General features: G+C 49.3%; 1 protein-coding gene across 9 annotated transcripts in view; it reads right to left on the reverse strand.

The window, feature by feature from the left end:
• The window catches only part of SLC8A1 (solute carrier family 8 member A1), a 146758-nt gene that overhangs the window by 88738 nt on the left and 31024 nt on the right, over positions 1–26996 (reverse strand). The gene's annotated exons all lie outside the window — the stretch shown is intronic.

Below are 26996 nucleotides of genomic sequence, written 5' to 3' on the forward strand. Positions count from 1 at the left end.
GTTGTTTTCAACTTGAGAAAACCAATGATACCTCTTCCTGTGGCCTCTCATGACAGAGGTCCATGGATGCTTGACCAATCACCTATCCTCAAATGAGAACGTTTCTCAAAAGAGCGCACTTTTTCACCAGCTCCCCAGGCGATCTTTTATTTCCATTGTCCATGGGCACATGTGTTGTGATCCAAGAGGCTTGTTCACGAATCTAAGTAACAAAAAAATCACTTCCTCCAAGCATTACAACCGTAGTTCTACCTATTTAGTGCTGTAGTCCCAAGCACAGGTTTTTAGTCAGTTCTTGTTAAATACCCGAAAGGGAAGAGGCTCCTGGGCATTTGTGCTGGGTCTGTGCTTGTGTTGTCCACCTCGTACAGACAAGGTTTGGGAGATCCCAGCTGCCAAGGTCCCTGTTCCACCCAGTCTTGCAATGAAAAAAGTTTCTCTAGGGGTGGGAGAAACACACACAGATACGCTGGACGGGTCCGGAGGAAGGTGTGGGTCACATTTATCACTTGCATATCGCTCACATATCACTCTGTGTCAGCACATCCACGTGCTCTCAGCTCTGAAAGGAGAGTGCAAAAGTGATTCCCTGATGGTTTCCCATCCTGGAAAGACCTCAGGAAGGACATTTCTCTCAAGTTCAAGCAAGTAAGACAAGCCTGCTCTCTCCAGCATAACCAGTATCTCTGCAGGCATTGCTGTGGTCTGGAGCTGGGCCAGCATGAGCCAGAGGGCCACCTACACAACTTGCTGCCGTGCCATGGACACCATTGGTATAGCTGAGCAAGTCGGGAGGAAGAGGCCAGTCTGGCCTGGGGCACCTACAGAAGTATCTTAAGCTGTTCTTCTCTAGATGAAAGGAGGGGACGAGGTATTCAGATCAGTCCCTGTCACGGCAACGTGCAGAACAGAGTACAAGGTCTATGCTATAGCTAACTTCCCCTAGGTGGAGGGGAAAGCTTCTTGTAAACTCTTCATCCCAACCCTAACCAAGTTATGGCTATGAGGAGGTCCACCCTACAATACGGGGAAGAAGCTCCAATCGCAAGACAAAGTGGGACACTGCAGTTGATAACAACTTAATGTTGGGGTCAAAGGAGACCCAAGTCTCCTAAGCAATCTAACCTATATCAATTTAAATATTTGGTGGGCGGAGAGGGACAACCCTATGGCTGCAGGGAAGTAGGAACCTGGAAAGAGGCAGACAGGGCTGGAGTCGTCCATGGCTGCGCAGAGACCCCCTGTTTCTCTTTCCATCTGGGGGAAGCTCTTCACTGACATTTTGCATCATATGAACATGTTTGCAGCTTTCCCCACTCTGGGAGGAGAGGAAAGCTCATGAGAAACAGCTCTCAGCTGCCAAGAAACGTGCTCCTCAGAGACCTTAGCCAGGCCGAGGTGGATCGCTAGAGAAATCCTTAGGAAAGCTTTCACTAAACAAGATGCCGATGGCCCTGAGTTGCAGCTGAGATTTCCTGAGCTCTGATGATAGGAAGTTGCATCCTGGTGTTTGGCACAACCCCTTAAAATCACCACTTTCTGCAATAAGACCAGTTTTCTAAATACCATAGCTCACATTTTAGCTGCTTGTTTTAGCACGTGTAATACCAGCTCATGTGATGTGAGTAGTGCCCTACAGTCAGAAACACCTTTGCTTGCGACAGTTTCGCCTCTGAATTTCATCTCTGAAGTACCAATTGCCCTTATGGTGGGAGTTTTCCCCAGTTTTTCTTTTGAATATAAGAGATCTCAGATCCTTAAACAAAGCAGAGTAAATCACTGCATTTCAGCAGAGGCCACTCGCTGCTCTGGTTTAAGGAAAATGTCTTCATTTCCTCTAAATGTCCACAATTTTCTGTAGAGGAATAATATCTACTATCAGAGCTGTCCAAAAATGTCCCATTAAAAGATTTTTTTCCTCCACAAAACTTATCTTGCAATTCTTTACTGAAAATTTCAAGCCCTCTCTATCCTCCAAACTAAATGTCTGAATACCACACTTTTCCTGACTATTTTCATATTATTATATTTCTTTTATTACTGATTTTTTATTATTATATAATAAGAAATACCTATTTCCCTGCCATTTCTTTCAGTCCTCGCTGTTGCTGTTTCCTACCCATTTCTTTGACTTCCCTTCCAGCGTTTCATTAATTTTTCAAAATTGTCAAAAAATGGAGGGGAAAAAAGGAATAACTGCACTCTCACTTCTTTTTGCTAAATGGACTTTCTAAAGCTGATGAGATTCTGAAATGCTACAAAGCTACCACAGCCATGATTTTACTTTGTGTTTGACATAGCAGAGGTTTCTTCCCACAAACGCAAGGAATTGAGGAAAAGATGAAGAGTAGAAGAAGAGAAAAGTTTAAGAAAGAAAGAAAGTAAATAATTTCTTCCCCAGCCCTCCCTGTGACGCAACAGTCACCTATAGTCCTGTCTGGAAAGATGGAATAAGAGCCAGAAAGCAAAAAAGGTGAAAATTCTAGGGTTTGAGTTGGTTTAGGGATTTCTCCTGAATTAATCTAGCATTTTCTTATTTCAACACTGTGAGGTTTTGTATTTTTTCAATTAAATTTCTTTTTCCCCTCTTCAAGCAGCTCTTCAGACTATGTAATAATTTTTCACATTTAATATTTCTCCAGCCCATCGTGCATTTGCTTCCAAAAATAGGGCTCACCACTAATTATTTCTGGTTCTGGGAATAATTAACTCAGACGAGAGCCCTCCCCATACACAACCTGCATCGCTGCTGCCGACACGGTGCATTGTGCCTGCATTTATCACATCCAAACACAGCTCCGTAATTCCTTGGGCAAAGAAAACGGTAAGACACAGGGCACCATGCCCTGCCCTGGCATTTTGGGTTCCCTCTGTTGAAGGCCCACCCCAAAGCCTCCATCCCCGTGAACCACTGTCTCTAAGGACACAGCACCTCCAGGATGTCGAGGGACAGGCAGTTTCCTAGCTACAAGGTGTTTGTCTTCCGCACCAAGTGTCCGTTTACCGCTGGTGAGATACGGAGAACGAAAGCTCTGGGGCATTATCAGCCTAAGTCAACACATTCTATTAATAATCATTACTTCTGCACTGCATATATCGCTTGGCACCCTCAGCCAGATTAGCTCTGCTTTCTGCATCGCAGCTGGACACATGCTTATTACCACACAGTTTACAACCAATGCAATTACTTGGCTGATTACTAAAAAAACTACAGATACAGCAGAAAGACTTTCTTTTTTATCTCTTGAACCATCAGAAAACCTCCAGGGCTAAAAAAGAAACAACAATAAAGTGATTGTCACAGGGATTAAACGATCCCCCCCCCCCCGCCCCGCCCTTCTTGCTTGAGTGTTTGCTTTTTTCATGGTTTATATGCAAAACTGCCCTAATCATTCTGGCAGCAGCACTGCCAGGCCCTGTTTCTTACGACGAGAAGAGAAGCAGGGGAGCAGGAGCTTCCACAGGGTGGAAAGCAGCAGCTCGGGGCAGGACAGGTAAAAGGTGCCAAAGTGACCAAGTCAGACAGGTACAGAGGGAATCGCTGCCCCATAACTGCAAATTTCCAGCTATTTTCAGAGCATGACTGAATAAGTTTGTCTGCTTTTAATTCTGGAGCATAATACTCACAGTCCTTTAAACTGTCTGAATTAAGAAAGCGGGGGCAAAACAGAAAAGAAAACCTGGAATAAGGACAAAGCAAACATATTATGTTTCCAGAAGCCTCCTGATACCTCTCAATGTCCCGTGCTGGATTTAGATAAATGCTAAAATCTTAAACTTTCTACTTCTAGCACATGTCATAGACAGAAAATCATGGCTTTGCAAGGGGACACCAAGGACCCACACTGGTTTTGGCCAATTATACCCTGTGTTTTTGCTGTGCAGCATCCTGCCTTGTCCTGCCTGATGCAGATGTGCCCTGGAATGGGCCAGCAGATCAACGCTCATAGGTTTTCGGAAAGCCCCATGTCTCTTGGATACATAGCTCAGGACCTCCAAGCCGCGAGCGGCTGCCCTGGTTTTGTCCTTATAATGCACGTTAAGAGACACTGGCTGACGTGGAAGCAGGTGCCAAGCAAGATGAAAAAACCTCAATGAATTACTTCAAACAAACCATGCCCAAGACCCATGAGCTTCTACTTCAGGCTTGAAGCGCAGCGCGGAGAGCTGAATCCAGCCTTTCAGTCCAGCCACAGCTAAAGCATATTAGAAAACCCACGAAGGTCTGTTGGTTTCCCTCGAGAAACGCTTGGCGATTGAAGCTGGCAGGAGGAGGCTGTGGGCCGGACACGGCTGATGGTTTTCTCCTGCCAGCAGATGCAGTCCCACCTGTGGGATGCTGAATTTTGGAAAGCTCTCCCCAAAGCCCACCAGCTGGCAAGGCAGCTGGAGCAATGATGCACACCAGGAGATTCCTGCAGGCTGGTCCCAGACCCCTGTGCCTCTGTTTCCCACCTACAAGAGCAAGATCTACAGGTTTTTTGGGCTTGTACGAAGTCTTTTGGGCAGGATGTAGTGTTATCAGGTGCTGACGTGGCAGGGTCCTGCTTTTGGTCCCTGGATGTGGAAATACTGCTCCGTCATGTGAAGCAATAAGCTGCTGTGGGTGCTGGGAGAGAGGGAGTGGAGAGGTGGTGCACAGGATGGAGAACACCTCAAAGGCTGGGGAAGGGGGACAAAAGCACGTGGCCCACACGGTGACGGGGTTGCAGAGGAGGTGACGGACAGCAGAGACAACGCGGGTGTGACCTGGGTGCTCTCAGGAACCCACCCTATGGTTAACTGCCCAAGGGCAGCCGATAACACACCGAGTATGAAGCATCCTGCGTGAACCAAGAGGATTGGTCCTGGGGGGCTCCAAGCACAGGCAGTACCATTACACAGCGCGGAGGGCCAGGCTGGGCTGGATAAATCCCAGCCGGCCACTGCTGGACTAGCACAGGAACCCAAGCAGGAGCTGGCTGGTTTTCCCTGTACGATGCCAGTGCTGGAGGACAGGAGCTGAGAGGGACGCTCTTGGGGCAGCAGCCCCCGTGCAAGGCGGCTCCCATTCAGAGTCTCAGGCAAAGAGGGGATGCTGGATGCTGGCTCCAGCCACACGCAGCAGGGCAAAGATTTTCCTCACTGCCCTGAGACATCTATTTTTAAACTGTTGCATATGTTTCCTTTCATTACCAGTCACACTCATTTGCTTTGGAAGGAGGTTACAAATAAGGAGAAAGCCCCTCGTTAATTAAGGGACTGGATGGACCCATGCCCTTGGCTGAAGTGATTTATTGCCTCCTCCCTCTCTGGGCAGCCACACAGGCTTAAAGGCTGCACGAGGAAAAGCTGCTCAGCTCTCGTTTGGAAACAAACTGGGTGAAGACCAACGTGGAGGAGATGGGATTGACCCCAGTCACCAGCCGCCTGGCTTCTCACCTCGAGAGAGCTCTTTGCAAGGGAGGTCCCCAAAAGGCGACCGACCACAGGTCACAACCTGTCCCCAGCTCTGCTGGCACCGCATTTGGTGTTATTTACTCTGGAACATCAAAACCCGCGCTCATTCTGAAAAGTGTAAATACAGACAGGACAAAGAGAGAGACATTTCTTAAAATCTCACCTACAGGCATTTTTCCATGCACAGAAATACCCCTGCTCTCTGCTAACCAGCACGGCAAGTTATGCCACCCTTCAAGAGTGTCCCAGTAACTGATTTTTCAGACAAGTTTCTGGCTGCCTTCAGAGAGAAGGCCAGAAAATGCCACTGGGAACTGGGCTTCCCTAGGTGATGGGAGAGGGAGGAAAAAGATTTAAAAGGCTTAAAGTAAAGGAAAAAAGGCGTAAGGAATAACCTAATGGAAAAGGGGAAGAGGGAAAGAAAAAAAAAAGAGAAAGTGGAAACAGAGTTTTAAACAAACTTCCACAGCCATGAGGGAAGCAGAAAACAAATTGAAACCCTGGCCTCCATCAAGGTGTTCAAATGCCTCTGTTCTGGGTATCAACAGAAGAGCTCAGCCAGGCAAACCAGAGAGATGTTATTTGGAGCAGCTTGCTGGCTTTCCCTAGAGTTTAATAATAGCAACTGTATTTATACGACTGAAATGTTTTTGTTAAAAGGCTAAGTACTGGTATGTCACGCTAGTCACTTTAATTTAAAATAAATTCTAAAAGTTCTCACTGGAAAGGCTTGCAGCTAACTATAAATATATGCAATATGCAGATGGATTTTTTTGAAAGCAGATTTATTCTTCTTCAGAGGCACTAAATTGCACAACAGTGCAGCATTTCTGTGGCACAAATTTCCAGAGGCCCTGGGAGTCAGGATTTCTGCCTGATCTTGCTGGTTTTGGTTATTTTTTTAGTCCTTCTGCATGGAGCGGCAGCTCTGGATGGTTTGATGTGGGGTTTTTGATAGGTGAAGAGATTTTTTTAAAGATAGGGGAGAGAGAGAAGGGGGAAAATGAAAAAGGCAGAGTCCTGGGCAGGATGACAGCTGTCATCCTCCCTGATACTCCGAGCATTTGAAGGAAAAACCTCGTCAGAGACTGAAAGCAGCCACCCAGATTCCAGCGCCGGGGCTTCTCTAGGTGAGCCACAATGGCCCCAAACACTTGCTGCATTCCTTACTTTTCCCTAAATGGAAACAGCACAAAGTTTCCTCTAGGAATGTCCATCCCGTGCCTTCCACAGGCTGCTTTCACGGCAAGATATTACCCTGTGCAGAAGGGACAGCTGGATGGTGTGTGGGATGGCGCCTTCTCCCCCTTCCTTCCCAGGCATGGGGAGCTCTTTGCTGGTGGCCAGCAGAAAGCGGAGTCCAGGTGAAGAATTCCCTGATTCCTGCAGTGTGGAGAGCATCCAGCCCCATCTCCCATTGCTTGTGGGGCCACACCAGGAGAAACCACAGGAGGATCACAGAATTACAGAATGGCAGGGGTTGGAAGGGACCTCTGGAGATCATCTAGTCCAACCCCTGCCAGAGCAGGGTCACCCAGAGCAAGTTGGACAGGATCACATCTGGGTGGGTTTTGAATGTCTCCAGAGACGGAGACTCCACCACCTCTTCCAGTGCTCTGGCACCCTCAAAGTAAAGAAGTTTTTCCTCATGTTCAGATGGAATTTCCCGTGTTCCAGTTTGTGCCCATTACCTCTTGTCCTGTCACTGGTCACCACTGAAAAGAGTCTGGTCCCATCCTCTTGCCACCTGCCCTTTAGATATTGATAAGCATTGGTGAGAGGATGCAGGTGGCCCTTTTTGTTGAACACGTCCATCTCCTTTGCAAGCCTCAGGACTGGCAAAGGAGGTTCATCTGAATTTCAAACCCCAACTCTTGCAAACTGGGCCAGCCCTGGCCACCCCATCAGCCCTGTATCCGTACTCTGGCCAGCAGCACCCAGCACGGAGCGGGAAAGCAGCTGCCCAGGTTTGAGCCTGCAAAGGGAACAGCAGCTCCCCCTCTTTTTGTGCTTGCAGAGAGTCTAAAAACATCCCCCATGGTCTTTGCACACGCTTTCTTTGGCTTGTGAAGGTTGCCGGCGCGCGTGACATCATCCATCGCGTTGCCCTAGCAGCAGAGCAACAGAGCGCCCCGTGCCCCGGCTGAGAGCAGGGCTCTGCCCGCGCCTGTGGCTTGGCCCCGAGCGAGACCCCCAGGACGGGGAGGGGGCACAGCCAGAGGGCACCCGCCATTCGCCCGCCTTCGGCTGGAGCAGAGTTTTCAGTGCAGCTGTTACAAAGGGTAATCATGGTGAATTCCTTAGAAGGGACTGAAGTCAGCCTGCTACCAGATAGCAGGAAATATTTATAACAATCACTTCCAACTGCAGCCTTTCATCTAAAATCTAAACAGAAAGCTGAAATCCCCAGGCCTGTAAGTCGATACCTTGGCTATATATGGTCAAAGAACTACACATGGGGGAGAAAAAGATGCTAAGTCCCTAGCCATCCTCGCCCACGTGGCCCCAGCGAGATCCATTAACCTCTGTAAAATTAACAAGCCTGTGTCGTCAATTGGCTTTGAAGTACGATTGTCACGCTGTTGCGTTAAGAGCCGTGCTCTCCCCGGGCTGGCTCAGCACGCCACCCTCGCCGCCACGTGTACGGCAGGGCGCAACACGCTGGAAATGCAGGGACGTCCCCCAGCCTCGCGTGCCTGCGACAGCAGGTCGGAGTTACACAGTTCTGTGATTCTGTGATTAACTATTGCAAAGCCACCGGGTGACCTGCTGCACTCCAGAAGCAAAGCACCGCCACGCAGAGGCAGGGTCTTTTACAAGACGCCCGCTGGCAAACAGGGCAATGGTGTTTACTCATATTCAGGCTTGCAGAAATGACAGCAAAAGCAACTCCTGCATGAAAACGGACCAAGAAAATCACAAGGCATTGAAACGCTTTGCTTCAGAGACTAGTAGCGACTACAACTTGCCCTTTGTGATAAAGTTCTTTTGATAGCAAAAGTCCACATATTCCACTAAAATTTCAAAATATTTTTTTTTTTTAAAGAATCCCCCCTCCCCATGTCGTTCCATGGCAGGAGGAAATGAGCTGCAGAGCTTTACCCAGAGAGGTGCTTCATGTGCCGCACCTGTTCCCGCAGCTGCCAGCAGCGACAGCGCAGGGGTGCCTGTGCCCCCCTCCCCGTGCGGGGCACACAGCCTGGCACGAGGTCCTTCTGCGCTGCCCGGGGATTAACGAAGCGGAGCCTGGCTGGGACAGCAGGGTTTTCGTGTCACCCTCCTCTGCTTTTAGCCGAGCGTTTGCTAACCTAACACCACAGATGTCAGCTCTCTCCTGCCTTCCTCTTCGGCTGGCAAACTGTTGCCTCTCTCCCAGCGTTCGGGTCCGGTGTAATGCTGGAAGAATGACTATTTCTGGCTTTGCTGTGTGGTTGGGAGGGCAGGGACGTTGCCTTTTAGCTGAGACACGGAGTAGGGACGTATGCTCACAAAAACACAGGCTTGAAAACCAGCACTGCAGGTTTTCCTTCCAGGAGGGAAGAACAGGTTCATAGACCCTGAAGAATCAACAGCGATATCAAGTGCTTTCTTTCTCCAAGGCACTGCCATGCACATGCGCTCCACCACCAAGATGGCCTCGTGCTCAAAAGCAAAGGGCTGGCATTCCTGCCCCCGGTCTGCTCCATGTGGGCTTCGAATGGCTCACCTGTAACATTAATTGCAAACCGGTCCAGTGAGTTCGCCAACTCAAGGTAAACCTTGAGCGGGAGCTCACAGGGCTTGGTCCTCACCAAGAGATCAGCCTCTGCAGAGGACATCTCCTAAAGCCGTCTGACTGGCAGACGAGCCCATGTGCCGCTGGGGCTGCCTGTTCCTTTTTCATGGCAGCCGAATGCCTTTCCGCCCGCCCCCACTCCTTAATTGCAACTCGGTTTCAAGAAAACAGCCGTGAACACCTGAATTAAAAAATAGAGATTAGAAAAGAAAATTCATGTTTCCTTTTGTGAGATCTAACATCACTGTCTCAACCTGCTCATTGTTACTAGGCAAACAGCAGCAAATTCATTTCTGCATATGTCCCTGCCATATGTGGTGACAAAGCCACGAGAACCATTTCTATTTAAATACAAACCCTCTTTTGTTTCTCTTTCAGTAACTCATGCTATGTCTCAGCGGGGCATGGTCACAAAACCACCAACCAACCAAATTTTGGTCTCAGTCAGTGCCAAAGCAGCAGTAACGCCACAGCAAACAGTGAGTTCCCAGGGTGGAAACCACTGTCACACACACCACACCTCTTTGCAGTGGTGGCAAGTAAGAAGATGCAGGCTTGAGAACTGCAGTTGGAAACACAAAACCCAGTAGCTTTTGCTGGTAGGTATTAGGTGGGCTGTATCACGGCGCGAACTTGGCTTCTCTAACCAGTGCCGGTGGCCTTCGCAGCAGGAGCTCATCCCGCCGGCAGCAGCAGGCGGCACCCACATGCACCACCGAGCATCCTGGGGCAGCGAGGCATCCTGATTTACATCCCAGGAAAACACAGCTCATTTATTAATTTTTGACACCCGAGGACTAAGCCCACCGGACTCTCTGTTCTCTCTGCAGGGAGCCTGCGAGGCCAAACGAGCAGCATTATGCCTGTGTAGGTACCCACAGCACATTTTTGGGGTAGGATGACCCAGCCCCACCAGGCTTGAGGCAGGGTACAAGCCTTCTTCCTCTGAGCCCACGACACTCATAAGACGAGCAGAGAGAGGAAACTGGAGTGGCGGGACAGAGGGGAGGCCGGGGTGAGAACAGGGACAATACGAGGACTCTGTGGGAAGAAGGGGTTTTCCAACCCCAGAGGAGGACTAGGTATGGTCAGGAGAGACCTTGATGCCTGCTGATCCTTCCCAGCTTCCTCATGTGCTACAGAGCCATTTTCCTGTCAGTCTTCGTTCTGCATGCCTCAGAAACCCGGTAACCTGCGTGCCACAACCAAACACCTGGTGCTTGCGAACACCGGATAGGACATGTGGAAGAAGAGATCTGAAAGGGAAGGCACATCTGCTAGATGTGACCATCCACAAGGTTGGAAAGGAAAAGGACCAAATCCCAAAAGAGAGCAGGGATGTTTGCACGCAGTCTGATGCTTTTGCAACCCAGCCGATTACACTCCTGAGCTGACAGGCAAGAGCTGTCTGCACACTTTCAGGTGAGCGTGGAGCATCCTTGGTAGAAATCCGAGTGTTACAAATACTTGTTGGATCTTCTCTCAACCATTTCAACAGATTTAACCCAGGGGTTTAGCTACTGGGGAAAACTCTTCAGGTTTATCTGCAGTCTTTTACACTCCTCTAGACTTTAAAAATGCGCTGCCTTTGTCTGCTTTGAGATTTGAAAAGAGCTCCTTTGCTGAAGGAGCGGCTGTGGAGCCTACCAACAGGAGCAGTGGCCAGATGATTAACCCTTCTGGTTCAAGGCATTTTCAGCCACAGCCGTGGCTGAGCCGTCTTCCCTCTGCCAGGCTGCAGCCAACCTTGCAACTCCTCTGGCAGAAAGGGGAATTATTCTCCCTTCACCCAGCAGGAGCTGCTCCTGGGACCACAGTGCCCACATACACCAAAATGGCCTTGTGTTACCTGCCGATTCATTCTCCTTCCTCCACTCAGTGGAGTCGGTGCAAAGAAAGCTCCCATTGACAAGATAATGAGAAAGAAGAAGTATAAGCCTGAAAAACACGTCTCTGATGGGAGCATTTCAAAAGGCAGCCAGCTTCCAGAAGGCAAGAACTATTCTCCACCACATCAATTATCTACAGAGACGTGAGAAACTGGTTCACAATGAGAAATTAGATAATACAAGCTCTGATTTAACTCATTAAGGTTTCCGTTATGGCTTCAGGTATGTGTAGTCCCAGTGCGTGCTGAATTTTATTTACGCCTGCATTGCAACCACCTTTGGAGAGCACTGCTACAGGGGACAGAGAGACAGGAGAAGAAATTGAAGGTAATTTTGTTCTGCAGCTCAAAAGATGTGAACCATTTCCACAGTCGCAGTAGGCAAGCAAACCTCCACCTCCCTCCCAACCGAACCTCAACCAACGTGACTGCACCCCTACAGCAGCATCACGGCCTGGGGCCTCCCCAGCACAGCAAATCTCTGCAGGTCACTCAGTGTTAGTGTTCTAGTTCCAGTTCTGTCATTGAGGACTGAAGTAGGTAAGAGTGACATTTTATTTTGTCCCAGGTGTCTTCCCTAAAAATCAAGCCACCTCTTCACCCCCCCCCGCCACCCAGATCTGTACGTTTTCTCCTCCTCTAGGTTTTTAAATGAAAAACAGATATGCTTCTGTGGAGTTTCCAATTTTCCGCATTTTCACGGAGAGGAGAAAATGCAGTGGGGAAAAACCCTCAATCAAACATTTCCCCAGTTCCAGCTGTTGTAGGAATGACAAGGAACAAGCCTGTACAACCTCTGTCACACAAGGAGGTAAGCCAAATGACCTTTACAGGCCATCTCTAGCAGCTTTGACATACATGTTGTATTTGTAGTTTAGACCAGCTGTGAGACGAAGCCTTTCTTTACAGCCTATCATTTACGTTTAAAAATTGATGGCCTCCATCTCAACCAAAACCTGCCTGCAGCCAGCAGAGCAATGAAGAAAACCTCACTCGAAAGTCACCCGGGCTGCTCGGACCCACCAGCAGGCAGAGAAGATGCTCAGGAGACACGAGCTGGGTTTCCCTGGGAGGGTTTTACCTCTCCTGGCAAAACCTGGAGAGAAATCCTTACGTTGGTTCCCCCTCACTGTAAGCGCCGGGGCTGCGTGCCCTGTTTTGTAATGGGACTGATGGAGAAACCCAGGGAGGAGCAGGAGAGAGTGATGCTTGTGCTGGCGTGTCTCCAGACCCACTTTGCTCACCCTGCAGCACGCCCCCATCCTCGGGAGGATGTCCATGTGGGAAGGGCTTCCCCTCACGGGTCAGCAAATGTTTTGGCTTCCAGCCTCCCAAGGGCTTAAACTCAGCCAGTTAGTCCAGGTTTGTTACAAGCGCGTCATAAACTAGTCTGTCTCAGCCCCTCCTTTTCATACGGTGGCTTCACACCACCCTGTTGCGTTAATGACGCACTGTTCCTTCTGCGTTTAGAAGTCATTAATGCAGTGGTGTTGGGGAGATAACTGCTGCCAAATCAAGGCCCCTGCTCACAATAACTGGTGCTAAGAGAACATCATTTTACTTCATTTTTAATGACCAAATGCAAGCCTCAAGCTACCCGTGCTCAAATGCACTAGCACAGCTCTCCAGTTCTCCTCTAATTAGTACATGTGCCTAAGCTCAAGAAGAAATAAATGAATTAAACTCATGCATTAAATCAAAGGGTGCTGTACCTCGGCAAGGACCGGAGGGCAGGCACTATGCCCCACTCCTCGTGGTTGCTGGTGGAGACCACCATCACGCTGAGCTCTGGGCCCAAAGCTGGTATGTGGCTTTGCGACTGCCACGTGCCTCTTTGCAGGATTTTCCATCACGTAACTAGGGTGCTAGAAGCAAATCCCTGCTTGCAAAGAGCTGTTGCACGAGTTGCCTGGCTTGATATATACCTTTTCAGCATAACTGGCTTTCACAGAGAAACTGAGGTGCTGAAGTGCTGTTGCTTCACCTTCTGCCACAGTCGCTGTTAGCAGGGGGTTTTCGAAACCCTTGGCCTGAAACTCATTCCCTGCTTAAGTTTCCAGAGTTAATGAAGGAAAGTTTGGTTCAAAATGCAACTTGAATTTTCTGTGAAGTAATAAATAAATAAAAAAACCCCACAACCCCAAACTTCAATTAATTTCTTCAGACTTCCAAACTAATTTATTCAGTTGCCACTTTCTTGAAAGGTAAAGCTTTCTTCCCTAATTAAATAGCATTCACACAGATCAGTACATTTCCCCTCATGTCCAGCAAAGGAATTTTAAACCTCTGCTCTAGCTGTGAGGGAAGGGATTAACACAATATTAAATATGGAGCTCTTCACGTAACCTTTTTTCTTTCCCTCTCTCACATGCATGTACCCATCTACACAGACTGTCACTACCTCAGCACCAAAATGCTGACCAATAGCAGGAAAATTCAGATCAATTTAGTTCTCCCTTTCCCAGGTGCAGCGATTTTTCTTGGCAAGGCCAGAAGAATTCTCTTTTCCTCATTGCTTTTACCCTTGCTGCCCAGTGCCAAGCCAGGGCTTTCCCTGCGCGCACGCTGAAGCTGCATCTTGTGCAGTACCAGCTCAATGCATTTAAGGCATGGATGTCAAACTCATTCTGTAGCAAGAGCCAAACAGCTTTTTCCTGTTGCAAACTTGAGCAACCCAACCTTGCTCTAAGCTTTGATGGGACTCTGAACATGACCCTGAGCACGCTGCAGCTCTGGAAGTGCTCACCAGCAGCTGAGAGGAAGCACTCACAAACCATTGTGATATTGGCCCCTCTTTCATTTTTCCTTCCACTCCTCCCTTTCTAATTTTCATCATGCATTCACCTCTCTTTTACCTTATCCCACCTCATCCCCACACATGCACTTCCCTGTTTGCTCTGCCACCTCCTCTGATTGCTGAGGCATAGGCATATGCAACCCGTAGCTATATGGGCACCTTGAGATATAAGCATCCCTTTCGGAGATAGCCACAGCTGCTGTGTAAGTCTGTCTACCCACACCAAGAGGAAAGGGCAACGGTGCGAATTAGCTTTGTAGCTGAGCTGTGCAATAGCTGAAGGCGACACACGCGCTGTGCCCGTGAAGCAGAGCTGTGGCTGAGCAGTGCCACACTCCCTTTGATGTATAGGATTAAGTGCCTGGTTTTTGAGCCCCGAGAGTCCGACTGCATTTTTCCACAAGGTCCCTGCCTTCATACCATGCACGTGGCTAAGTGTCCAAGCAGGCTGCTGCTCCGCTCTCCATTTCCCCACCTGTGACCGGAGACCCCAGGATGATATCAATGCGCCCGCAGGTGGAAACTGCCTCTCACCCCGCAACCCGCACGGCCCGGATGCCTTGCCCCCATGGCGAGCCAGCCCCGTGCTCGCACCCACGGAGGCGATAGACACCTCCTCTCACAGGTTTCCTCCCAGCGCTGCCAAACCTCTCGCCCTGCCTCGCAGCCAGCAGCTAACGGCTTCCCAGCAGCCTCACTAAAAACGCACTACTTCAGCAGCGTAACGAGCTCCCCAGGTCGAGTCTTTTACTGACTCCCCACAAATCACCGAAAGGACAAACTGCTGTTTTGGTTCATTAGCAAGCGCTTTGTAGAAATTGGTTTGTATATTTGCAAGAGATCAACGTGCTCGTTCCTACTAGGTCTAGGAAGATTTGAACTGAGAAGCAACTCAAGCCTCCCACCTTCCCTTCCAGCTCTGCAGGACTGACAATAGAGAGCAGTGCTCCCCCCAAAGCACAGCAAATTCTCCCCTGCCACACCAAGGGCCGGACAGGGCACTCCAGATGCTAGTCAGCATTTTTCTTAAAACCCCAACTCTTGGAGCTCTGGGATTCAACAAGAAATTTAATTTTCACCTAAAACACAATGAGTGAAGAACCCCCTGAGGCTTTAGCTCTTGGCACGGCAGAGGAAAACATCACCAGAAAGACTCAGGCAAATAAAATGAACCTCAACGGCACTGGCATCGCTTTCAGGTCTTGTAACACTTTAAGCAGCCGAATGACTAGAGAGAAGCTGTTTGTGACAACACTGCAGATGCTACTCAGGGGTTCTGCACATGGACCTAGAAGAAGGTGGGGACAAAGACCAGGCAAAAGAGGAATACCACAAGACAAGAATGCAGGAAAAGGAGCTCTATCCCTTTCCTTGTGCTTTTCAAAGTTACTGCCTTGAGGAGGTAGAAGCCCTCTAGCACTTTATATTTACAAAATAAACCAGGCATCACCTCCTTTGGTACCCAAGACTGAATAAAGCCTTCCTTAAGGGTTTGAAGTTGCTGAGGAAGAGGAATTTTGGAAAACTTCAGGCTGGTTCTGCAGTTCTACTCTGCCAGATGATATGAATCCATCCAAACTTTCCCTTGTTGTGGTTTTACTACATTAACACCCAGAAATGACTATGGGATAAAAGCTACTGCTGCAGTTTCACAAAGCTTGCTGGCTTAGTTGGCACAGAGTGCAACAGGGAAATCAGACTGCCCTCCTGGCTTGGAGAGGGCAGGCTAAAGGATCAGAAGTCAGGGGCTATATATGTGCTGTGGCAAAGGAGCAGGAAGTGGAAGTAGCTGCTTTAGTGGCTAGAGCAAACTTGTGGGAAAATAACCCAAGATAACTTTGCAAGATTGTGGAGCAAAGGAGAACATTGGCATGGTGCTCCCTGGAGGTACCAGGAGGCCCCTGGCTGGCAGGCAGAGGGGCAGGAGCTTTGTCTCCTGTGCATTGGGAGAGAAGGGCACAAAGACTGTTTCTCTTTCTCAGGCCAAGTATTTAAAACCCTCTCCAATTTCCCCTACGCTTTCAGGATAGCCCCTCCTTGCACAGGTGGCTGCAATAGTCTGCGCATGGAAGAGCAGAGCAATCTCCCTTTCAGCGCCAGAGCTTTGGGTTCCCATCACCTGCTCTGGGAGAGGGAGGACACCACACAGACACAAGGAGCCGGTGGTCCAGGGGAATTTTCCTAGCTCTTCTCTTCAGATGTGTTTCGCAGGTGAAGTTTAATAAGCACAGCCCCTAGCCCACCACTGCCTTCAGATCTGTTCATTAGCACCTTTGCGAGGGCTCCCCAAGACTGCCAGTTCTCAGGGGGCTAAGATGCGGTGTTTTAATTGTATATAATTAAATACTGCTCCCTTATCTAGATTTCAGAGTTTACTGTTGGGGCTTCAGTACCAGCGCTCTCTTCCCCTCTAATTAGCTTCCTTAATCTGTGCAGCCTTGCTTCTTCCCCCATGGGGACAGGGCTCTCCTGCAGGGAAGCTTGGATTGCATCTAATTATCAGCACAGGAGACAGACGGCAGGCGAGCACTGGCCCTGTCCCAGATATCCGTTGTGAGCAAAGAGCCCAGATTGGGTGGCCACAGGGAAGCTCTGAAGGTTGCATACGTATGCACGCATTTGGTCTTTCTGCTCCATTTGTAGGTTGCTTTGCATGTTACCCCATCACACTTTTGCAGCAGAAGACCATGCAAGACAGAGGCCACCTGACTGAAGGGCAACTCTTTTGCCTGGCTAGCACATATCAACAGGAGAGAAAGAGTCCTAAAGACCTCATTTCACCCAATCCTGTCCTAAAAGAGACAATACACCTGATATCTTCAGTAAGTTTTTGAACAGTGTCTCTAAGCTGTCCTCTGCTGTTGACAGAGGTCACCCTGAGCTGCTCCTGAGTGGACCCACCTGTACTAGGAGGAAATTTTCCCTCCTGTCTGATCTGGATTGCCTCTGTTGCTTCCTCAAGACCCCGCAGACACAGAGAATATCTTATTGCCCTTTACACGGCTTGGACCTTCCCTACGCCTGTGCCTTTCTAAATTAAACAGCCCCAGTTTTCGCAGTCTTTCACCTTGGGTCACATTTCTCAGACGACCAATCATTTTCTGTGCTTTCTGTTGGACTCTCCCCAACTTCTTCTGGAGTCGAGTGCTCAGAACTGGACACAGCTGTGCAGAGAGAGCTTAAGGATGGCTGCAGTCCTTGCGAATACCTTCAGGATGACATCTGTCTCATTCATAGCAAGAGCACGACGTGAGCTCCGATTTGGCTGCCGGCTCACAATGGCACCCCCTGACTCAGTCAATCCCCTCCCACTGGAATTTGTGCTTATGACTGTTCTTGCACAAGCACTTTAGAGTGTCTTGCTTCTGCTAAGGCTATTTCCCATCCCATCCCATCCCTGTAAATCCCCAGTCCCACCTTCAATAATGCTTACAGCCTCTCCACTCTTTCTCTCTGCAAGTTTAAACACCAAACTTCTCTTTTCCATGCCCAACAAGCTCCAGTTCAGGACAAGCACCTGCTGAACACGTTTTCACCCCCATCCAGGGCCACATTTCTCTTTCCAGACAGGTTTGAACCCATCAGCCCAGTGGCCCCATTTAGACAGTGCTTCCTTACGACAGTACTGAAGAAGGCAACATGAAAAGCCTTTCTGAAGCTGGGTGATATGACAACCACTGCTTCTCCCTTACCCAAAAGGCTGGCATAAAAGGAAATTAGGTTGGCTTGATAAGATTTGTTCTTGACAAATATATGCTGGCTGTTATTCATCTCCTTGTTATCTCTGAGGTACTTACAAATAACGTGCTGATTTATTCTAGGCTCTTTTAGGTACAGAAGCAGACCTAATCTGGCTGAGCTGCTTCTGATGGCAGCTCCTGAGCTTGCCTGCACATCTCACCTATTGCCCAGGAAATCTTCCAGAGGGGCTGCTAGCAGCTCTATGAACCCCTCAGACATTCCCCTAACAGCATGAGGCTAGATTTCAGTATTCCCGGTGGGTCTGAGGACAGGTAGGCTACATCATGTCTGTCCTACACCCACAGACCTCATGAGCACAGATGTCCACAGAGGGACCTGTGGACTTCTTGGTGGAATCTGTTGTTCAGCTCCCTTTCCCTTCTCCCTCTGCACTGCTAAGGCATGGACAGGGTATCTCCTTACCCTCTAATTCTTGTCTAGTTCATGCTCGGCCTGACTCTGACCCAACACTCCCACGCTGCTGTTACAATCCTCCCTTCTAAACTGATCCATTTTCTCATTTTTGTATGATTCTTCTGGAGCACTGCATTCAGCTCTGGAACCCTCAGCACAGGAAAGACATAGACCTGTTGGAGAGGGTCCAGAGGAGGCCACGAAGATGGAGCACCTCTGCTGTGAAGACAGGCTGAGACAGTTGGGGCTGTTCAGCCTGGAGAAGAGAAGGCTCCGAGGAGACCTTAGAGCCCCTTCCAGTCCCTAATGGGTACAAGAAAGATGGGGAGGGACTCTTGATCAGGGAGTGTTGTGATAAGACAAGGGGTAATGGTTTTAAACTGAAAGAAGGGAGATTTAGATTAGATATTGGGAAGAAATTGTTTACTGTGAGGGTGGTGAGACACTGGCACAGGTTGCCCGGAGAGGTGGTAGATGCCCCATCCCTGGAGACATTCATGGTCAAATTGGCTGAGGCTTTGAGCAACACGATCCAGTGGGAGGTGTCCCTGCCCATGGCAGGGGGGGTAGACTAGATGATCTTCAAGGTCCCTTCCAACCGGAACCATTCTATGATTCTAAGGACGAACATGCATTTCAATAACCAAACCTAAAGTGTGAATGCAGATCTACTGAACTAAGCAAATACAAAGCCCTGTGCAGACTTTGGTGCCAGGTAAAACCTGCTCCCAACCTGTTTGAGCCAAAGCAACAGGTTTCATCTCAGATCCAGCCTCCCATTCTCAATGAAACCAGCGTGTCTCTCCCCTGCTCATCGCAGCTCTGTTCCAGTCTCCCCGCAGAATACACTTTTTTTCCTGCCTCATCTGCTGTGACACGGTTGCGTATTCATGTGAGAGCTGTGCAGTGTTAGGACAGCAGAGCCAGGGCTGCAGGACGGCATTGCCAAGAGGGAAAAGAGGGCTGCAGCCGAGGATGCGCAACCCCTCGAGCACAATGTCCACAGTCTCCAGACAGGAGTGTCTCTTGCCCGTATCTAAAGGCATGCCAGGAGAAGTCATCTGTCACAGCCCTGCCGAGAGGAGCACTCCGGCTGTGGGGGTAAGGTCTCGGCTGGGAGGAGGGCAGAGCCAAGGCCAGACGAGCAGGGCAGAGATGCGAGGGTGAGCGCCGGGGAGAAGGGGCAGGGAACAAGCCGCCAGCACTGCAAAGCTGAGAGGCTGCCCATGCAGCGTGAGGGGCTGATGAGCACTCTAACAGATCGACACGTTTCTGCTCCACATTGTTTGCAAAGGCCCAATGTATAACTATTTTGTTCTCCTGGAAGAAAGCAACAGAGTTTGGAGAAGAACTCAGAGCAAATCAATCCTTTTTTTGTTTGTCGTTTTTTTTTCTGGATTCAGCAAGAAACTTCATGTCCTTCTTACGTCCCAGCCAGCGAGACAACAGCTTTGTCACCTGGGGATGGTGCATCTGGCCTCTGGGACAAGGCTCTCCTCAGGGCGTACTGGGCCTGTGGTTAATTTAGAGACACATCGCATGACCCCAAAATAGCGCAGTGTGTGACTGTTGCACACCAGGGGCAAATAACCAGGGGAACCACTCAAGCACTCCAAAGAGCAAAGGAGCTTCCTGACAGCAATGCCATAAAATTTAAACCACCTCTAGGAAAAACCCAAAGGTAGTATCTCTGTGCTGGACTCCACTCAGCCCATCTCCATCCCTGTCCTCAGCCACCTGGGAGCATTTGCACTCAGAGGGCCTTCCCCTGGAAAGGACTTTGTTCTGATGGGGCAGGTGTATGCCATCGACTCCCTCTCTCTCTTTCCAGCATCTAGTTCCTGGGGATCCATTCTGTGTCCCCGTTATTCATTATTGCTCTGTTTCTCATTGTCACACGTATTTTATTGTTACTTTGATTGTGTAGGAAGGAGTCCAGACACTATGGAAATGGAACCATATAGGGACTGGACGGAGGAGGCACATGCTGGTCACCCTCTTACTTGCACAGCAGTGGGAATATTTTGTCTCTTACGCTAAGATATTTTTAAATCAGAGAATGCCGTTATTATTTGTTGTCACCCAGGATCCAGCATTGCCATTCTTGGAAACCAGCGCAACGCCTCCAATGTCAGTGTCAGAAATGTTATTAGTAGATTTTTTGATATCTCCCGAGATGTCCTCAGGCTAAATGGCATTTATGACTTGGAGAGGGCTGACCTTAACTCCAGCCATGCCTGCGACTGCAAAGCAGAGAATATGTCCACAAGTACCAGTGCAGCTAGGCCATGCACCCGGCCATCACAAACGCTGGCTGTGAAACACTGTGTGGGTCCAGAGGAGGCCATGAAGATGACCAGAGGGCTGGAGCACCTCTGCTATGAAGACAGGCTGAGGCCTGGGGCTGTTCAGCCTGGAGAAGAGAAGGCTCTGGGGAGACCTTATTGCAGCCTTTCAGTATCTGAAGGGGGCCTACAAGAAAGCTGGAGAGGGACTTTTTACAAGGGCATGTAATGATAGGAGGAGGGGTAATGGCTTCAAACTGCAAGAGGGTAGATTTAGATTAGATATCAGGAATAACTTTTTCACTATGAGGGTGGTGAGACACTGGCCCAGGTTGCCCAGAGAAGCTGTGGCTGCCCCATCCCTGGAGGTGTTCCAGGCCAGGCTGGATGGGACTTTGAGCAGCCTGGTCTGGTGGGAGGTGTCCCTGCCCATGGCAGGGGATTGGAACTACATGATCTTTAAGGTCCCTTCCAACCTAAACCATTCTACGATTCTATGAAACACTAATTTTTAATCAAAGCTCCTCATCTGAGAGTACTGTAGAAATACAGGTGGTTCAGCAAGACCAGACTGTGAAGGTTAAGCTCACACAGTTATCCTGTGGTGCTGGAGAACAGGCCAAGGAGCAGAGACAAGGGACAGCATAGGTGTCTTCCCCCTTGCATGGCAGCGACATGCGTGTCCTTGCTAATGAATGTGTCATTTTGTCCCTGGTGTGAGCATAGCCAGTAGGGCCGCACACAAGGCAGACCCAGAGAAGGCAGACTGTGCGTCACCTCTGGTAGGCCTGCCTGCCGAGGGCATGGCGACACGGCATCCCCCCCGCAGCAGAGCCGGCCGATGGTGCTCCATCCGCCCGCAGCCTCCGGGCTCGGCCTCTCCCCCCGAGGGAGGGTCTGTTTCTGACTCAGCCGGTTGCCTGCCAGGTCCCGCTTCTCCTCTCCGTTTGGCTTTGGATGACAGCAGATGTTTCTCTGCCCATCTGCACAGATGCTTGGATGCCAGCTGTGGTCAGCTGTCTGCTTTTTCCTCTGTTGCGCTCGTTTTAAGCCCACAAACACAGCCCTGCTGCTGGAAGAAAACTACCGAGTGCCATCCACCAGGGTCAAACCTGGGGGCAAAGTCTCAGAGGAAAGAAGCCTGTTCCCAAGGGAGTTGCCCAACTTGGACTCAGGACTTGCATCAGGGTCCCGTGTACCAACATATTTACCTTTCCCTGCCCAAGGATTTGCCACGGTACAGGATCCCATGGGCGCAGGAGGGAGATGGATGGATCCCAGCTCTCTTGACAAGACCTGTATATCACAGCTGATGCTAATGCTGCTTCCAGCAGTGCTCAAAGCTCACGCCAGGGAAAAAGAGAGCCTGCAAGGGAGGACAGGGCTTCTCCTATCCCCTACTTTTGTCTCCCCAGCGAGGAGCTGCAGAGCAGCGCCTCACTCCAAGATAACTCTCCCACGCCAACAGGCTTTGCTAGGGTTGCTGCTTTAATTTCTTAAAACAAGCCTAGATCCTGTGTTTTATAAATTACTACAATGCATTTAATAGGTAGCCTTTTCATAAAGGAGCACAGCGGATGTGTACACAGGCCCTGATGAAGCTAATAACTGCCTCTCAATGGCTTTCAGAGAGTTATTACATATTTAAGATCCAAGCTCCCTTAATCAACCACAGAGATGCAGCTGGCAGCAGTAAATTGCCAACAACAGCTCATTACAAATAAGGAAACATTGGTTTTTCAAGGACAAAAACTGTGTCAGTTCTTCAGTGAGAGCTAACCACTCTTGTCCTCACCCTTCTCCCCCCCACCAGTCCCCCCAGTGATGTGCTGGCACAACTTGCTTCATCCAGCAACACAACCTCGTTGCCTAATCCCCTCCACAGGGGACATCATCAAATCAAGTTCCTAGATTTCATGACTTATTTGGGCAAGCGGTGCAGACTGCATCCCGTGCTCACCCTCCCCAAGTCGGCTACGGCAGGACTTGTCCCACACCACCACGATGACATGCCACAGGAGCAGAGCCACCAGCCTTACTCTGGGGAGGAGAGGACCAAATCAATCCATAAGACACTTACTTAGAGACACAGTTGTGAGTACGCACTTTGCAGGCTTGGGCCCTGACATGGCAATTGGGAATGATTTTTTCAGTACCCACCACGTCTGTGTCTGTGTGCACAGGACAACAGCAAGCACCTGCAGGCACCTGGGCACAGGAGAAAGGGCAAGGTCCGCAAAGACCATGTGGCCTTATTTCCTTGCTGTCTCCTAACAGAAATGTAGGGGTTGTCGAGCGCCAGTGAGACAAGAGCACAGCACTTTAAGAGAGATGCACGTGGCTGGGAGATACTAAGGCTAGCATTTTAGGAGTGTTCGGGAAAGTCTAAACATTGTGTGAACGGAGAGGAGAAAAAGAAAAGATACCTCGCCCTGTTATAGCTGTATCTTCTCCCCTGAAGAGGGGACAACCTAGCTGGCTGGCCTTCAGGACCCAAAGCAACGATACATTTCAGCCCCAGGGAACTTCTCCACAAAACTCCCCTGGAAAGGGAAACAGGCTCCCATGCCGCGCCCCAGCCTGCTGGGACACATGTGCTCAGCTCCCTGCTGTGGGCCATGGCTGGGGCCACCTCCCATAAGGTGGACCCGGGGCACTGGGTGCTCCTGCCAAGGACCCAAGACCTAGATCCTGGTGGCCGCATTTGAGCTGCCTGCGAGTCCCATTGGGCCAGGTGAGACTGCCTGTGGCGAGGGGAAAACAGGCTCTAAAACCCAAGCTGGGCACTGGAAGCAGGCTAAATAAGAGTTTAATCTTTGTTTGGTCTGTTTTGAAACCTCACAGTGTGCCTCCAGACGTCAACCCTGCGCAAGCCAGGGCCTGCGAGGGAGGGGGTGCACTGACCCAGGCAAACAAAGCGGGATGGACAAAGAGAGAGATCCTGTCTTCAAGGATGAACCCTGAAAAGGGGAATGTTTGTTTGCTTCACCTTCAGCCAGCTTTACAGCAGCCTCTCTGCCACACCAGAAGACTCTCTGCTCTTCAGCTGCCTCCTGCTGCAAGGCTGACCATGCTGGAGGTTTCATTTTTCCCTCTGAAGCTGCAGGCCATGGACGCAAAACTGAGGGAGAGAGGTCCCCGGGCTGACTCAGGATTTTATTTTTGCTGTTTCTTTACGAATACCTCACCCAACTTCTTTTGGAAAAGAAAAGGGGAACTTAAAAAAGCAGTACCACTTTGTTTCCCCCCCTGCCACAATCTATGTTTATTGACATTTTTAAAGGGCTGTTGGGAGGGAGGCTATGTGGTCTCTGGGGATACTTACCCTAAAAAATCCGAGGATTTAGCTGATATTTGTGTCACTGTAGCATTTGGCTCCTAGATACATGCTTGCAGAGAAATGCCAAAGCTGGCTTGGACAAGTCAAATTCAATGAGCCAAGAGTGTCACTTCCTAAACCTGCAACAGACGCATTTTATAAAAGCAGCCAAACTATATCTTATGAACAGCAAGATCTACTGACATAAGATTCTCCATGCATTTACAGGTGTACCTGCATAGGTGAAATACTAGTTTAATTGGTTATCCATATAATTGTGTGTACCATCTTCCTCATTAATGCAGTAAAAACTTTTCTTTTGGGGGGTGTGTGGCTGCATATATCTGGAATGCAGATTTTAATAGATCTGTAGTTGCAATGTTATCTCTAGAAAAACTACTATTTTTTGAACCTGAAAGAACACACAGTTTCCATACACCTTTGCAGTCACATCTGGAAGAGTTGCCCCTCCTGATGTTTCAAGGCAGCGAGGAGAAGAGATCCTATCATCTGGGGGAAGGATTGCTTCCTCCTCTAAGATAGGAGGCTGGACTTCTTTTTGAATTATTTGGCATTCTGTCAGGAGATAAAAATACACTGGCTGGATGAACCAGTGACCTCTTCTATGACCACAATAGCTGTGGTAGAAGGGTGGGCAGAAAGAGCTTGCAACTACATGTCTTCTCCATGTTCTTATCAAGAAAGCTTTAATCATTAATGGAGATGTGAGACAAGGCTGGAGTCACCTTGTTGAGGATGACTCCAGAGGGAAGGCTCTCTCTTACACTTTAAATCATAGCATACTGTCCTACACTGATGTCTCAGAGCCTTGGGTACCTGTGCAGCATCATTGAGACTGACCTTGCCGAAACCCAAGTCAGACATCTTCAGCTTTCCCGCACAGCTAACCCCTTTGCAAAACACTGTTTTGCGTTTCCTTTCGCTTGCCATCATGCACCCATTGAGCACACAAGCTGTACTTCAGGAGCAAGGAGCAGAAAAGCATCGCTCCAAGAGGCTACCAGGCAATGCTGGGATAAAATGTTCCATAGGATGACCAACATCATCTCCGTTATACATCTTTTTTGGTAGTGTTGGAATGAGATCTTTGTTTAATGCACAGGAGCGGCATAGCTTCAGCAGTTATACAGCTATTTTGTGTGCTCTGGGAAAGGGGACATCAACAGATTGCAAAATGGGGAAGTCTCTCTGGACGCTGCAAACAAACAACATGTTACGTAACTGGGCCTTTTGGGAACTGGAGGAAGGTCTTCTCCAGAAGATCAGGGCCCTCCCAGTGCTTTCTAATTTTACTGGGACTTACCAGCAAGCCAGCCCTCTAAAAATAGAGGCTTGTACACAGTTTTCTTTCATCCTCATGTCCCCCTGCACTGCCCTACGTTTGTTGTTAGTGCCCCAGAAAAACACATTGTACTCAATTTTCTCAAGCTGATTGATATGGACTAGAATGGCAGAGCTGAAGAGGCACTAAAGACCTTTAGAAAGGGCAGCAAAGCCACCTCTTGGCCAGCAGACCATGGGAAAACCTGAAGTTTTAGAACTTTATTGAATCAAATGCGCTGGGGAATTGCAGCATTCTACATAGCTGTGATTTAGCTGAAGCGTAGCACTAACAAGCAATGACAGAGCAAACAGGCTCTACAATCCACATATTGTGCTAGCACATCTTCTCTATTCACATTACAGCAAATTCTTCCAAGGGAGGAAGAGGTGCTTCCTCTTAGAGGTGCCTCTAAGCAGCACCTGAATTTCAGGACCACACCACCTTTGTGCTGCAAGGCTGTCCTCAACTTGTGCCCAGGCAAACACGGACCTGCAGGAAATCTTCCACAAGTCACATTGTACCATCCAACACCTGAACATGGACTGCAGCAGCTAAGTTTTAGATGAATACCCACTGCCTTCCAGGCACAGGAAGACGTTGCCATTTGTACAATTGGTTTCATCCTTCTCCCAGAAAAATAAGGTATGTGCATGTCTTCTCCCACCTGAACGGAGCAAGCCCCTTGGTCAACATATGGCCCTGCAGTTGCCATCTCCTCCCACCCCGTTCCCAAGCCCTTACTTGTACCAAGCTGTGAACTCCTAAAGTGGTGCTTCCCATGTACCGTCCCTCCCTGCAAGTCCAGGGAGAGATAGTTTAAAGGCAATAGAGAGAGGACGGCAATGCCCTGGCATCTGCACAGAAAAAAACACACTTGGGTTTCTAAGAAAGCCGTTTTCCCTCGTTTCTTGCTTGCTGTGCACACGCTGAGAGCCAGTAAGAAGGACGAGGAGCCTTGCTGCCATGGGGAGGGCAGACCATCACGCCCTGGGGGGCCAGGCAGCAGCTCCAGCAGGATGCGGTCAGCCCATTTCCAGCACACCCCTTGGTTACTGGGCTGTTGGCAAAAGTCAGCAGTGCACGAAAGGCCTCCAGCAGAGGCACAGCACAGCGGGCCCCAGAGAAATGCCGTCCCACTGCAAGCCCCACATCATGGGCTGAGGACCAACAGGCAGTGCCGATACAGGCGACGCTACCTGTCTTTGTTGAAGGACAGTACAGAGATCCCGGCCAGAGTGACGGATCCAAGATAGGGGGGAAGCGCAAGCCCCATCTGAGCGCAGTCGCAGAGCCCGCGGCCATGTGTTTGGCCTGCCGTGTAAACATGTCACATCCCAGGGGAACTGATATCAAACGTCAAAGTCTTCCTGCCAGTAGCCCAGTTTTGCTAGTGCAGAGTGACCTGGTTAGAACGTAAAGAGCCTTTGGGGGATATCCTTACAGCCTAGTTCATTGCATCTCTGCAGCCAACTCCCTCCTTCTCCCAAAATGAAAAAAAAAAATAATCAAATAACTCCATTCCTCTCTACTACAGTTATCATTCAGGAGACAGAATAAATGGCTTATCGTGTGCTCTTGACCCTTGTGTGAACAAGATGCATGTTCTGGCCTCCAGATTGCTGTAGCTGTGAAGTTTTTGCTCAGTTCTTCCCAAGAAGCCAAAACCCCAACTGGTCTAATACCCTGCCTGAGAACCACAAATCACTTTTTTCTTTCCCCCTACTTCAAGAAGTTTTATGATTCCCCAGTTTGCTTCATTCTCCCTGTGCGCACGAGCAGATACAAGTAACAGACAGAACATAAGGCCCATTCTTGGCACTCATCGTGGGTCTGTCTCAGCTCCTAAGAGACCAGTTGTTTGATATCCAACACCCAAGCCAACATTTAGCTCTCCCTTGACACAGCAATGCCTTTTATCAGTGACTGCTCCCAGTTCTACGCAGTGGTTCCGTGCTACAGAATCTACTGTTGGTGGGGACTGATCTACAGACAC

This window comes from Chroicocephalus ridibundus, chromosome 3, assembly GCF_963924245.1.
Source record: "Chroicocephalus ridibundus chromosome 3, bChrRid1.1, whole genome shotgun sequence".
Lineage (NCBI taxonomy): Eukaryota > Metazoa > Chordata > Aves > Charadriiformes > Laridae > Chroicocephalus > Chroicocephalus ridibundus.